Source organism: Pygoscelis adeliae, unplaced genomic scaffold (assembly GCF_000699105.1).
Source record: "Pygoscelis adeliae isolate BGI_AS28 unplaced genomic scaffold, ASM69910v1 Scaffold145, whole genome shotgun sequence".
Classification (NCBI taxonomy): Eukaryota; Metazoa; Chordata; class Aves; order Sphenisciformes; family Spheniscidae; genus Pygoscelis; species Pygoscelis adeliae.
In genome coordinates this window covers 1,124,803-1,139,049 of record NW_008824866.1, presented here as the reverse complement: position 1 = coordinate 1,139,049, position 14,247 = coordinate 1,124,803, and positions in this window count along the sequence as shown.

Sequence of the window (14,247 nt, the reverse complement as noted above, 5' to 3'; positions counted from 1 at the left end):
GATTAAATTAACTCAATGGACATTTTGTGGACGTTTATGGTCCTTTTACAGACATTTCACAGGGGTGGTCCATAGACTAAGGGAATGATATCTGTGTACTGTATCAAAGGATGGCAAGGGTGGTGGTGGTTAATGAGGATGTATTGGATAGTGTGGGACCTGACCATGTTGTAAATGGTATAGAATAAGGGGTGGAGAATGTGCTGGTTTTGGCTGGAGTAAAGTTAATTTTGTTCATAGTAGCTGGTATGGGGCTATGTTTTGGATTTGTGCTGGAAACAGTGTTGATAATACAGGGATGTTTTAATTACTGCTGAGCAGTGCTTACACAGAGTCAAGGCCTTTTCTGCTCCTCACACCACCCCACCAGCGAGTCGGCTGGGGGTGCACAAGAAGCTGGGAGGGGGCACAGCTGGGACAGCTGACCCCAGCTGACCAAAGGGATATTCCATACCATGTGACGTCATGCGCAGCATATAAAGCTGGGGAAGAAGAAGGAAGGGGGGGACATTTGGAGTGGTGGCCTTTGTCTTCCCAAGTAACTGTTACGTGTGATGGAGCCCTGCTTTCCTGGAGATGGCTGAACACCTGCCTGCCCATGGGAGGTAGTGAACGAATTCCTTGTTTTGCTTTGCTTGCATGTGCGGCTTTTGCTTTACGTATTAAATCGTCTTTATTTCAACCCACGAGTTTTCTCATTTTTACTGATTCTCTCCCCCATCCCGCTGTGGGGGGAGTGAGCGAGCGGCTGTGTGGGGCTTAGTTGCCAGCTGGGGTTAAACCACGACAGCACCACACTTATGGAAATGTTTTAACTTACATCTTTTGTAATCTTCTGCCTACAGCAAATGCATGGAAGCATTGTCCACACGCACACCTTAGTCTTTCACGGTCATTACTTCTGGGAGCTCCAGCCCTTTTGCACAAAGGTTTGGCCAGCTATGTAGCTGTGATTTGTAGTTACAATTGTTTAATAAATGTATTGTGCTAGCACCTGATTAAGGCCTTTAGGCGCCTCTCTTCTTAGTAATCCTCTTTGCCCTTGGAGGAGGGACCTCGATGACAACTTTATATCCAGCTCTGTGTATAGCTTACAGTTCGATTTCACTTCAGGACAGATGAACTTCATATAGTTTATGTTAAGTTTCTATTTTCTGGGGGTTTTTTTGGTTTTTCACTCTTGTCTTTCTCAGCGTCTGTACTGTGATATTGATATTAGCAATGACTAACCGACTGAAAAAATCTGTGTATTTTGTGCCTTGGGGCTCAGGAGCTGCAAGATGCGATTGAGATGACCCCAAAGAGCCAATGCATAAGCACATGGGTGAGAGCTACATCAGGGCCAGCACTTGCCATTATCATTGGCCTATGTTATTGGCAGGCAGAGCTTTGTGATCAGTGCAATGTGTTTTCATCACCAGTCTGGATTTTCTATATAACTACATGGAAATCAGGTTTATGGAAACCAAAGAGGGAAGCTCTGGAGGAGGGACCACAAAAATTAGAGCAGGATAACACTGAGGCAGGGACTGTGTCTTCAAGTACCAATGTTTTACTCTGCTTTGCTGGGTGAGTTGGGGAACATTACCGAAACCTACCTCAGTTTCACTGTTAAATGTTGGTAGTGGTGTTTGGTGCTCGTGTTTGGTGTAGCCTGATTTAACAACACTGTGTTAAAATACATGATGCATGTAAAATGTAAGTTCATAGCAGAGGTGAGGTTCAATTGGAGGAGAGGAGTAAGAAGTTAACACCTTTTAGCTGCATGAGAATTCGTCTGTAAAATGTGTCTTTTAGTAATTACTGTTTGCATTTACATTACTTGCATTATTTGCATTTGCATTACTATTAGCATATACTATTTGCCATGACAAACAAAAAGAAATATTCCTCCTCCAGATACTGCCATTTCAAAGTAGAATTTGGACATTAGGCATATCCATTTTAAACTAACGGTACTTCGCATCCAGGAATGATGTGGGACATTTATGTATGCAAAATGGTCACACACAATGCCATCTATATATATCATTTCACAGCTTTGGACTGTCACACACATGCTAAGTCTCTTTCACAAAATCAGTGGCCATACAGTGGGGCAGTATGGGAAAAGAGAATAGGTCAAATGGTTTTCCAAAAGCCATGCAGCCAGTCAGTCCTAAAGTGAAGTTTAGGATACCGAAGTTCCTACCTCAGCCAAACCGTGCTGCCCATAAATGAGTTGCTACTTTCTTTTTATATCACTGAGATAATTTTGAAGCTCAAGTGTAAAATTTTGTGCAAAGGTGACATTTTTGACTGAACATATGCAATGTTCTGGACTGCAAATTCAACAAGAGAGAAATGAGAAAATAATTTTTGAGTTTTCTCTCAGTTAACCAAGTTAGTGATTTCTGGAAGGAAAACAAGTAGGCTTACACCATTTATGTTAACCTTAAAACATATTAATACATACCTATACACATTTCCCTCTGTATGCATAATACAGAAAAGCTTTCTTATCCTGAAGTTTACTTCATTTCTGCTTTTTGTCAAAGCATGTACTTTATAAGCAGAAGTTGCCAAAAAAATCTGGATTTACAGAGTGGCAACTATATTCTTCTTAGTAGGAATTGAGATAATAGTGCTGCGTGCATCTTGATATAACTGACGTCCTGTGCGTGGACTGAATCTTTGGGAAAGTCTTTGAAACTGATTTCACTGAGGTTCTTTGTGACTTATGTTATAATCTCTGGAATATTTTGACTTCACCTTTGTGAATGTGATTATTCAATATGTTACTTATCCTAAATTGTCTGTATCTTTTGCTTTTTCCAGGGATATTATGTCAGTGATACAGCTGCAGAGAATTCATATCATTGCCTGTACTTAAAAGCAACTTTCCCAGTTTTTTTACACTTCAAGTCATCATTTTTTATTTTGCTTTAAAATTCTATCACTAGGACAGAAAAGTATCACAGCTTTTAATATGATACACAATGTAAAGGCTAATGATTGTTCAAAAGCAGATAACAAAATATCCACATTTTTTAATAAAACTGCCGTGCTGTTCTTTCTGTGGCTATTATCAAGCTTCAGCTCATCAGTAAGATGAGTTTAATAAAAGGAATTACTAGAGAGTGAGTCATGAGACATTTAACCATGGAAGGTTTAACAGGCATAAATCACTGCATAGTTTCTGAATGGAAATAAAATGTTGACAGATTTACCCCTCCAAATTGCTCATCATAGAAGCAGAGAAAGCTATAAATATCTACAAGAAAATGCATGCTTCTCTTTAGCAGTGATTCCCAATGCTGAGTTCTGCGTAGTAGTTATTTTAAGCCTTTATCATGTAGCCTGAACCTTTAACATGAAACGTTGAGAAGCAAGTACACACTAGTTGTTGTGAATTCCTATATGCCTTTTTTGCAATGGTAAACAGGATACAGCTCTATTGGGAACTCAGCCTAGCTTTAGTATTGCTGTCCCTCCAAGCAGGAGTCCCTTCTGGCTATATGGCAAGCTTATTGGAAGGATAAGTATGAGCAGTAGAAGAAATTACTTAGAATTTTGGTCTTGTTAGATCTTCATAAAATGATGAAAGTGTGGTGGTGGGTTTTTTTAATGCACAAATACTTTTAGCTTGTTAAATAGCTGAACTTAGGTTTTGGCATGTGCAGTTGTTGAAACCTCTTCATTGCTCTCATAGACAGTAGTGCCGCCATAGGTATGAGAAGATAATAAATGAAATAATTCAGTAAACTTTGTATAAGTACCACATGTATTAAACAACAACCTAGATACAAGTTACAAAAAAAGGAATCAATTTATCAACAGGAACAAATTTTCAAATACGAAGAGAGGATTAATTTCCAAGTTGTTAGAAGGAAGCAGACATGATAGAAGGAAGTGTAGACTTTTACTTTTGATTGAGCAAAATCTCATTTCAGGTGTTTCACATCGTGCGTTCAGTTGAACTCAAAGGAGAAGTTAGAGAAAAATGTGCATATCCTTCTCTGTTGAGCAAAACCCCAACAGTGCTTGCTGGTATCAGCAGAGGCTGCTCCGCAGGAGGCTTTCTGGTTAGGAGGTTCTCCATCCCCTACACTTCTGATAACACACTGGGTGTGCTACGTTCCTAGAACTATGTAAGCTTGAATTTATGGGGTGAGGAGCAGAAGCATTTGTTGGGAATATTCTGCAAGAAGTGTGTGACACAGCTGTTCTTGGCACCACGTCTTCGTGTAACAAACAAACAATGAACCAGCTGTTGGCAGCTCAGCCACTCACCGCAGCCCGGGTGGTTGCCCTGTGGTCCTGTGGAAAGGGTGATCGCTCCAGCCTTCATCTAGAGAAAAGAACTGAAGACCACTGACCAGAGTCCAGGTGTTTGGTTGACCTCTTTCTGTACAACTAATGTGGGATTGCCATGGAGAATCTTTCTGCTCATCCCCTGGGTGCAGAGGTCCTTTGCATCCATGCTCCCGTAGAACTAGAATGAGAGTTTTCATGCTTGGTGACCGTGTGGAGGTGAATACTTTTTTTTTTGCACTCGAAATGCTAGAAGTTCAGGAAGAGCTCAGGGTCACAGGCTCTTTTTTCCTCCCAAATAGCCTGAATTACAGTTCAAACTGCAGTACTTGTATATCTTTTAGACTCAGATTTGCAATGGATTTGTAATATATAATGTTGTCATCACACTGTGAAATCACCGAAGTCTAATACTTTTCATGTTCCATATCTCTACATTTCAGAGCTGTGTCTAAACAAGCAGGAACAGTAATGGCTGTCAGCAGAGTGCTTGACAATATCTTCAAAGCAGAAGAACTGAGTAAACATTTGCTGTGTGTGCTCTATTAGGTGTCAACGAAAATTTTTTCCCTCCCTCCCTCATCTGTGAAGTGATGGATGGGGAAAACATTACTGCTCTGTGTTTCTTGCAGCAGTTAGTCTTAGAGTTGCTGTTACAATACTTTCAAATCGGTTTGAGGTGTAAGATTATATGAGACATCAGGATTTGGCAAACTTCAGAGGGGCTGCAAATGTAGCAACATTGTTTATTGCACAGTGTTTATTCACACAGTAGTAAAGGATCCTTTAAAAGAGAAGTATGAGTTTTGCACTATTTGCAGAAACATTTTGCTGACCAGCTAAAGCTTTGGAAGACCTCTGTTACTTTATTGTTGTAAACTAACAAAGTGAAATTATTACCTGTTTTTTTAACTTACCACTTTTAGATTCCTCCTTGGAAAAAAACCCATTAGCCCATTTTAAAATAACTGTAGGAAGAGCTCCCAGAGTTCCTTTGATTTACACTAGCTTAAAATATGAAGGAACAAAGATTGCAGCTTCAGATAAGCGTTGCTCAAGTCAGTAGGAATTTCTTTAAAAACATTTGCAAATGTGGGCAGATGGTTTTGCGTGTTCTACACTGTAGCAGAGCAAGCAGATACATTAGACTCTTTTTTTTTTCCCAAAGTTATCCCGATTTTTACAAAAATCCTCCTGTTGCCATTAATTTCCAACATTCTAACAAGCTCTAAATTTACTACCATGCTGTAAAAGTTTACTTTCTGGCCACTTTTTTTTTCCCCTTAGAATAAGCTCAGTCTAGCGGTTTTAACCTAAGACAATAAACCAGGAACTCCCAAGCTCTAATTCTGCCTCGGTAACCGTCTTGCTGGGTGGTCTTGGCACACCCTAAAGGTATGCCTTCTGTGCAGCTTTAATTTGGGAAAAACTAAAAAAGGGTCTATTTCCTAGCCTGGATGCGGCCAGAGGTGTGGGACACTGTTCTGATGAGGTATCTTTTGTCTTCTGTCATAACCTGAAAACAGCTGAGCTTTGGGCATCTTCTAATTTACGCTCCGTAGGTGATTAACCTTGCAGCTGAATAATACTTCAGCTTGGCTGAAATCTGAATACCGTTGCGGTCCGTCTTCACTGTGGCTGATTCACAGTTTGGAGTGGAAAAGGCATCAGAATTTGGTGGGTTTTTTGACCTCAGAACAGATGAAACCTTGGAGTTCTGGAGTCTTTTCTGTTGGTTAAAAAATTGGACCCTCTGCATACGAAATTGTAGATGTTTCTCTTTGAAGTTCTGCACAGAGACGTCTAGAAAATAACATTGAGGGGAAAAAAATAGAAATGTTTAGTACAAAAACCATCATGTGTAGTAATACCACGAGCCTGGAAGCAGGGAATATATTCCAAATTTCAAGTGTTGGGATGGGTTTTTTTCAAGAATAAAAGTTAGGATAATAAAACTGCAAAGTAAGTTTAATAAAGTGTCTCATTTATTCTTAATCCGAAGTAATTTTCTTATAGCTGCAGGAAATAAGCCCCACTGGAGTCAATTCCGAGAAAATTCAGCAAACAGAAATAGGTCCCACCTTTCTTCATTATCCTGAACAGAAATCTACTCAATTCTCATATATTCTGCTTCTGTTCCTGGTGCTTACTGAGCCTTTAGTACAAATAATTAGGAGTCATCCCTCATAAAGCACTTGCAAGTTAGTGAAATGTCAGAGGATTTCCCTCTGTGTTTGGTTTTATTACAAATTCATCTACTTTCCTCTCCATTTTCTTAGTGGATACAATTAATGGCACTGAAGACTTCTCAGGGTATAAATTAAAGTTAAAATTTGAAGTAATGCCAGTGGCTTAAGAAGACAGCTTACGGATAACTCAGTCTTCAAACTCCCAAATACATCAGTTGTTACTCACTTTTTCACCTGCCAACCCCAGCTCTAGATTTGATACAAGGTATTTACTGCATCTTTTTGCTAAAGGAAATTACAACAGAACTTAGTTGTATAAAACTGTTCTTCTTTGTACTTTACGGTGAAACTAAAACTGTCTTTAAAATTACTCATTGCCCTCAAATATTTTTTCCAAATGCTTCTAAAAAAAGTCAGTTTCAATTTCTGTCACTAGTAATACGCATATCCACAATTCACACAGCCGAAAGAACGCAGTGCGGGGAGGACTTACTTTTCTTGCAGGCACTAATGTAATCAAAAAGTAGTGGTTAAAAAAGTAGAACCGGCAATTACATACATACAATAAGTCTGAGATGCTGCCATTCGAGGAATGAAACACATATTCTTATATTGTATTTAGGGTGGAAGAAAACTAAACATCTTTAGGGAAATGGGATGTATAAGGTAAAACACCAAGAACTGCAAATGGGAAGATGAGATTCTTAATGTGCCCAAGTAAGGTAACGTAGCACCAAGATACCCAAAGCACTCAACTGTTCTAGCAGCTGGAAAAAATAAAGAAGAAACTGAAGAGCAAAATGCCTATATTCAGTACAACTATATAAAAAGTAAGGAATTTTTAATCCAGGAAGCACTGCAGTTGCCTCAGATGTTGTTACAGGACCAAGACTTGGGCCAGGCTGATGGCAGGCTTGGAAGTTTAAAGCAGCTTTAAGCGAACCTGAGCCAGCTGGGTGGAAGAAATGTATAACTTACGGGTTCATTATCCTTCATCACCCAAATAGATGAAAATTGGCTGATCTCAGTGCACTTACATTAGAATTTTGGTTCAAAGGGAATTTGGAACAACAGCCCCCGATGCCAAAAGAATTGTTGTGTGAAGCTGTGGTTGGAAACTGCAGTGTGTAACACTGCTGTAGCAGGGCTTTTCATCTTTCTTTTTCCTTTTCCCGAGGATTATTTCATGCAGTCAATGCTGAGTCTTTTGTCAAGGTTTACTTTAAAGTTTGAAATTGATGGGCTTCCCACGATTTCCCCTGAGCAAGTTTTCTTTGCAATGAATCTTCTCTACAAACTTCTTTGGAGCTTGTAACTTGCCACTGGGATAACGCTGGCGTTCGGTGTGCTTGCACAATTTTCAGGCACGAAAACCTGCCCTTTAATTTGTCTTCTGGGAGAAAACGATGTTCGTGCGACTGCAGATGTTGACAACTTATTTATATTACATGCAGTGATTCTTAATTGAAGAAAGCAAGCAAGCAAAACCCAACTGTTTCACTGCTTCTCCAGCCTTTTGAGGTTGGCGCCTTTGCGGAACCTCAGCAGCAGCCTGGGAGTAACAGGTAAAAACTGCCCCATGGAGAGCGTAGGCAGGGCTTGTTGGTCATGCGAGTGCTGTGCTATTTGCCTTCAGTATGTCACTACAAATTCAATATCTCAGTATCACATCCAGAGAAAGCTTGCAAATCCAAAGGGCATTTATGCCTCACCTTTCTTTATAAAGGAGGTTCTGAAATGTCCAGACTTGTCTCCCTTCCCCACAAAGGGTTTTATGTAAGGTTGCTCTCTAATACTGTAGGTTGCTATCTAATACGTTAATGTAAACAACAGGAATAAAAGTGCATCAAAGATTGTTTTTACTCTTTAATCTTTAGAAAAAAATGATTGCACATTTTTTGTACATGATTGAAGCAAAAGATACTGTACAAATGAAGTGAGACCTTTCCCGGCAGGAGGAAGGTGTGGTTCTGTGAGATAAAAGGATGGTGTATGTTTTCGCACTACTGAATTTGTCTGAAGATACATCTTATAACAAATCTCCCCTTAATGTTGTGAGGATCCATAAATTCAGATCAAATTAAATAGCCAGCCAATCTGCATTTTAAATAATGGTGTGGTTAACAAACAGGAAAAAGATCAGAGAGCTATGATGTAGTAAGTCCTCTGAAAGTCTCTTAATGGCAGTTAATAAAGAGAACTTCAAAATCGATACATGACTTTCCTAGAAACCAATGTAAAGTCATTAAAACGGGACTAATATAATGTAAGCTTCTATGCCTGCAAGAATTCAAGCATTCACATCCTGGGCACTTTGTGTCTGGGGAAAAAGATGATCAAAACTTCTGTGAAGCAAAGCAACGTGTTACAACACTCTGATTTCTGCAAAACAAGAACTTTCACAAGGAATTGAAAATCATTCCCTCAAAGTAACTGTATCATCTTGGCACCGTTTCACAAAAAGTTGCATTCTCTCCCTGACTGGCTGCAGAGGGACAGACCGTTTCATTTGGTCTTGAGAAAAACCTACTACTGTCTTTCCTTTGTAATACGTGAAATGAAAGGACTGTGCCTGGCACAAAGACAGGCCCTCCTGTGAATGCTACAGATACTGTTTTTCATTGTATTGTTAAAAGGCTTTCATTTCCAACCCCTCCCCATTTCCTAGACCTGGCTACCTAAGCCCAACAAGACCTCAAACCAAACAAGTATTTAACACAACAACAACAACAAAAGCCTAACTGGATTTTAAGACTTGAAAATATTTTTCTTTCCTCATTCAAACAGCTATCTATTTACCTTCAAACACAGACAGTCTCTGTGGTTCAAGCTGTTTACATCAAGAGACTCCTCTCCATCCCCATCTTCCAGTAAAGCCTTCTGAACACCTGATATTAACCGCAACATATTTATGCAGCTTTGTGGTGTTTTGTTCTGGTGCAACGTAGCATGGTTTCACTAGCAACTGGCAAGGCTCTCGAAGTTTCCTTTTACAGAGTCTTTTTTTCAATTTTTTCTCCTCCATGTTGACTCCTTCGGGTTTGAATGGTGAAAGCCTGCAAACACATCCTTGTTTCCTACAACTGTGTCGTAGGAAAAAAAATTAAAAATTAAATAACAGAGAAGAGCCTGTCCCTTGAGATTTTCCTATAGTCGTGTGCTACATGCTTGGGCTTACATTTGGGTGCTGAACCAGAGCTGCACAAGTACAGACAGGCTCAGAAAGGATCAGCGTTACAGCTCATGAGTCAGTGACTTGCCTGCATTGGTCCTCAGACTAAAGCGGCTTCCATGAATTCATTCTGCTGCCGTTATTTTCCTCTGAATTTTGAGTTTGAAGAAGCTCCATACCTCTCAAGGCAAAGTCAATTATAAAACTGCCGTTTCTCTTGGCTTCATGTTGAAAATACAGTGGAAAAACTAAGTTCCTCAGTCAATGTAGGTTGTTGCTATATATAGACCTAGTTTCGAGTAAAGGCATAAGAAGCTCAGAAAACCTGATAATGAAATACATATTAAGGCACAAAGCCAGTTACATTCAATATGAATTCAGGTTTTATTGAGAGGACCCTATAATGTATTTTATGGAGCGCATAAAGCTGACAATGTAATAAAACAAGATGTAGATCTTAAATGCACACAGGTAGGCTAGCTCCACTCATTCACAAATTCAAATACACAAACTATTACACCTTCTCCACACAAGATCCTGCACCAATGTGGTGTAAAACTCAAAGTTACCTTGATTTATAGAAAGTGGTGCAAAATCATGCTAACGTCTCTGAAACCAAAATCGAAATGAGTTGTATCTATTTGGTGATAGCAGCTTACACCACTGCAAGCAGCCACTCATAGCTGAAATCGTTTCACCCAAGATTTTGCACTTAATTGCAAAGCAAATTTTAGGTTAGTGGTGCAACTTTCCATTGCTGATAGGCCCTAAGGCTGCCGGCTGCTGGTGTGCTCATGGTCTGCATCCCTGGCTGCCCGTTCGTGGGCGCCTGTGCTTGTGTTTGATCTGCAAACACTGGTAAGGTTGAAACAACTATACTACAAGCAAAAAGCAATCCGAAACCATCGCTGGCAGCGCTGAGAAAGGACCACTGGTGTGGGTGCCCGTGGCCTGGGTCGTTTCTGAAACAAGGAAAGTCGATTCCAACATTATTTCTCCACCCAATTCATCTAACCTCTGTCCGAACAAACAAAGTAACGGTTGGCAAGAGGGGAGCATTTCCAAGTGTGCTCTCTGGGCATCCTGGACAGCTGTGGTGAAGCAGGGACTTGGCATTTGCGCTCTCCTACTTGTGGTGTCTGGGCAGTGCTGGAAGTGGAAGCTCTCCGAAGAGCCCACAGGGAGTGTGCAAATGCTGTTTGCCACTGAGGGCCGACCACCGTAACACACCAGGGCTGCTGAATATGAGTTTACGGGCTTCTGGCCAAGGGACTTGTTTTCCAGCAGGCAAGCTGCTGCTGCTTTGGCTCCGCACGAGGGTGTAGTGACAGCAATTGGTCCTTCCCCTAGTCCTGAGATAACCTGTGTCATCACTGTGACAGATCAGCTGGTAAAGCGTTAGTGTAAAGTGCACTCATGTGAGAGACCGCCCCGATCTACCCGTTCATAATCTGAAAACTATTCCTTGGCATCGTTTCTTCTCCAGCACTGGTAGGGGACTTTCCTCCGGACAGTTCTGTACACAGAGAAATGGAAGCGTGAGTTGAAACAGTTACTTCAGGTTAATCTTTGTTTATTGTTTTGCTTTTTTAATAGAAAAACAGTTGCACATGATCTTCAGGAACGACTCTTGTGGTATTAAAGCAAACAAAGCTTCTTTGCCACCAGAATAAAAAGACCTGGATGTGAAAGCATTTCACAGGTCATACTGGGCTGCGAGAAAAGGCACTTACTGAGAGCCACATAGAGGGAAATCTATTTAGGTCTGTTACATCAGTGTTAATAAGTGTATAGCAAAGTATAAAAAGTACTTTGTATTTGTAAGATAATGTTGTAAGATGTGGGTTTGTTGTATCAGATATATTAAATGGAAAACAGAGATTTTGCTTGCAAATGCATATTATGAAGATTATCATGTTTTTGATTCTGTGATAAAAGTCATTAGATGTACAAAGAAGATATCTGGAGGCACATTCCTGACTTACAGTTACTGGTACATATATAGGGGGGATGTAACGTCTATGAAAAATCAGATCATGCAATTCTAGAAGTTACTAATTGCACAGCTTGCTTTAATTTAAATGCATTCAAAAAACATTTTTTTGTAAGCGCATCAAAATAGGGTTACCCTTTTTTTAGTGTCTAGGAAGGAAGTAGTTGAAGGTACGTAGCAGCTGTTTCAGTTGACCTAGCAGACTTTTTTCCATGTGTAAAAGGCAATGTAGGAAATAGAGAAGTTGTTGGAAGAAGCAAACTGGTGGGGACAGGCATTGTGAAAAGGAGTCTAAACGGGGAGACAGAACTGAGTTTATTTGTCTAGCTCATTTAATTCCCTCAAGCTACTGACTCCTGTTTTTGGGTAAATAGAGCTGTGGATTAGGAGCCTTTCAGTCTTTGTTGCTCCCCGTGTGAGCAGGAAAGAGCCACAGAGCATGGCAGAGCCTTCCGCAGCATCCCTGTGTTCAGCTGGACCAGCACCATGTTTGGGTGGTTTTTCACACACACGAGAGGGAGAGCATTTCCCTTCCGCCTTCTGTGTTTGGCTTTTCCTCATATCGGAGTCGTTAAGGGACATAGAAGCATCAGCTTAAAGGACAATTGGTCACTGCCAGCAAAAAGAAAACCAGGCTGCAGTGAGAGCCGATCACTGTTTAGTAACAGTAACTCCTCAATTTTTCATTCTTATTGTACTGGCTCCTAAAAGATGCTGTGAAACTCGCAGGATTTTGACTTCTTTCAGTTTCTTTTGCAGCACTTCAGAGAAGGAACAGAGCAGACCCCTCCATGCAGCTTTGTTGCCCTTCACTGAGAGGCCTAAATCTCACTGTGTCATCTAAGAACTACTGCATTGTCAGCAGCTAATAATGATTCTCAAGCAAAGAAACTTTCCTTAATGCAATCTCCTAGAATTCAGGTTGCCTCAAAATCCAAAATTTGTCTCAGTTTTTAGATTGCCCAGACATTTAAAAACAATTCCCAGGTTTTAATTTATTTGAGAAGTAACTGAATGTACAGCAAAACTTTACTTGACCTGTATAGCAGTTGGAATTACAGGCAGATCTTATTGGAGATGTATAGAATGTGGTTTTACATGTGCACCCCAATCTAGGCAGTAACTGCCAAATGAATGATAAATTCTTTAAAGTAGGAACAAGCGGTATTAATTATGATTAAGTAAATGGACCCGGAGTGTGTTAATAATGCCGAATGTTAAAAATTAGCTGGAATCTGGTGTACAGAGTGGATATTTTTGGTTGACTGGCTATGGCTCATTTCGCAGTCAGGAATTCCAAGCGACTGACCTGGTAAAGGTTTCTCTCCCCACTCACCCTGTCCAACTTCTGACAACATTGTTTGTTTGTTTGTTTGTTTATTTTCCACAGCTCTAACATATTCATTGCATTAGGAGGGTATTAAAAATCTTGGCAGAATTAACCCAGTCTTGTCTTTTCATACCGCTCCTACCAAAATGCATTGAAAGTTAAAGTAATTTGAAACAATAAACTTTCATCTCCTTCCCACACCTGCACTCAAAATTAGAGTGGATCTGCAGGTCCTAATTATTATAATAAGCTGTAATTCATGTAGATACCCGTGAGTCACCAGTAAAACTTTGAGTTCTCTGGTACAGTTAAGTCTGTGTGTGTATGTATGTGCGTGTAAATGCCATGCAGAAAATCCAGCACTAGCAATATTAAAGTTGTGAAAGCAAGAAAACACGCTTTAAACTCAAATGATCATCCTGGACCTGTGTTTTGTGTGCTTGCTATATCAGGCAACCCCCTGTCCAAACAGGAATTGCATATACTATTGGCCATACCTGCAAGTAAGCAGATGTGATGTAAGCTAAGCTTCCAGTTTGCACCTGGCCTCCAGAGCTAGCCCTGGGTTTTTTACTTAGACAAACATTTCATTAACTTCATTGCGACCTCAGCCCAACCTTAGCATCAGGCCTTGGCTTTTAAAACTGAAACTCCATAATTAAACATATAGTTAAACATCCACTAACTGTTTGGGTTTTTTAACTGACACGCAAGGAATACTGATTAGAAATCTAAAATGCCATCGATTTGAACACTGTTTTGGGAACGATGAGTGGAAAAAAATTGCAGTGCAAGCTTCACGCTGTGTACTTCCTGGCTTGCACAGTACATGCCTATAAAGAGAAATTGCTGTGGAATGACTTTCCTGCAAAATAGCTCCATTTTCATGCGTTGTAGAGGTTCATCATCTCCTCTTCCTGGGCTGTGTTACTTTCCACCCATGTGAATCCTCTTCAATTCGTAATTTCAGCGGGATCTCCATACCTAGTTCTAGTTTTATTTGTCAAGATACTCTTTTTTGTTTTAAATGGCCTGTTAGTGAAATATCCCTACAAGATGATGTAAAATAAATTAACCTGATATCAGCTCATATTCTTGTATGTGAATGGCTAAGTTCAAGGCTGCATACCCCGTATGACATAAATATCCATAAATGGGTGTAAGAATGCCGTTTGATTACATACCACTTCAAATAGCAAAGATGTGACAATTGGACCCGGTGGAAATTTTCTGCATGAATCATTTTCTTTTTTTCCCCAAAGAAGGAATG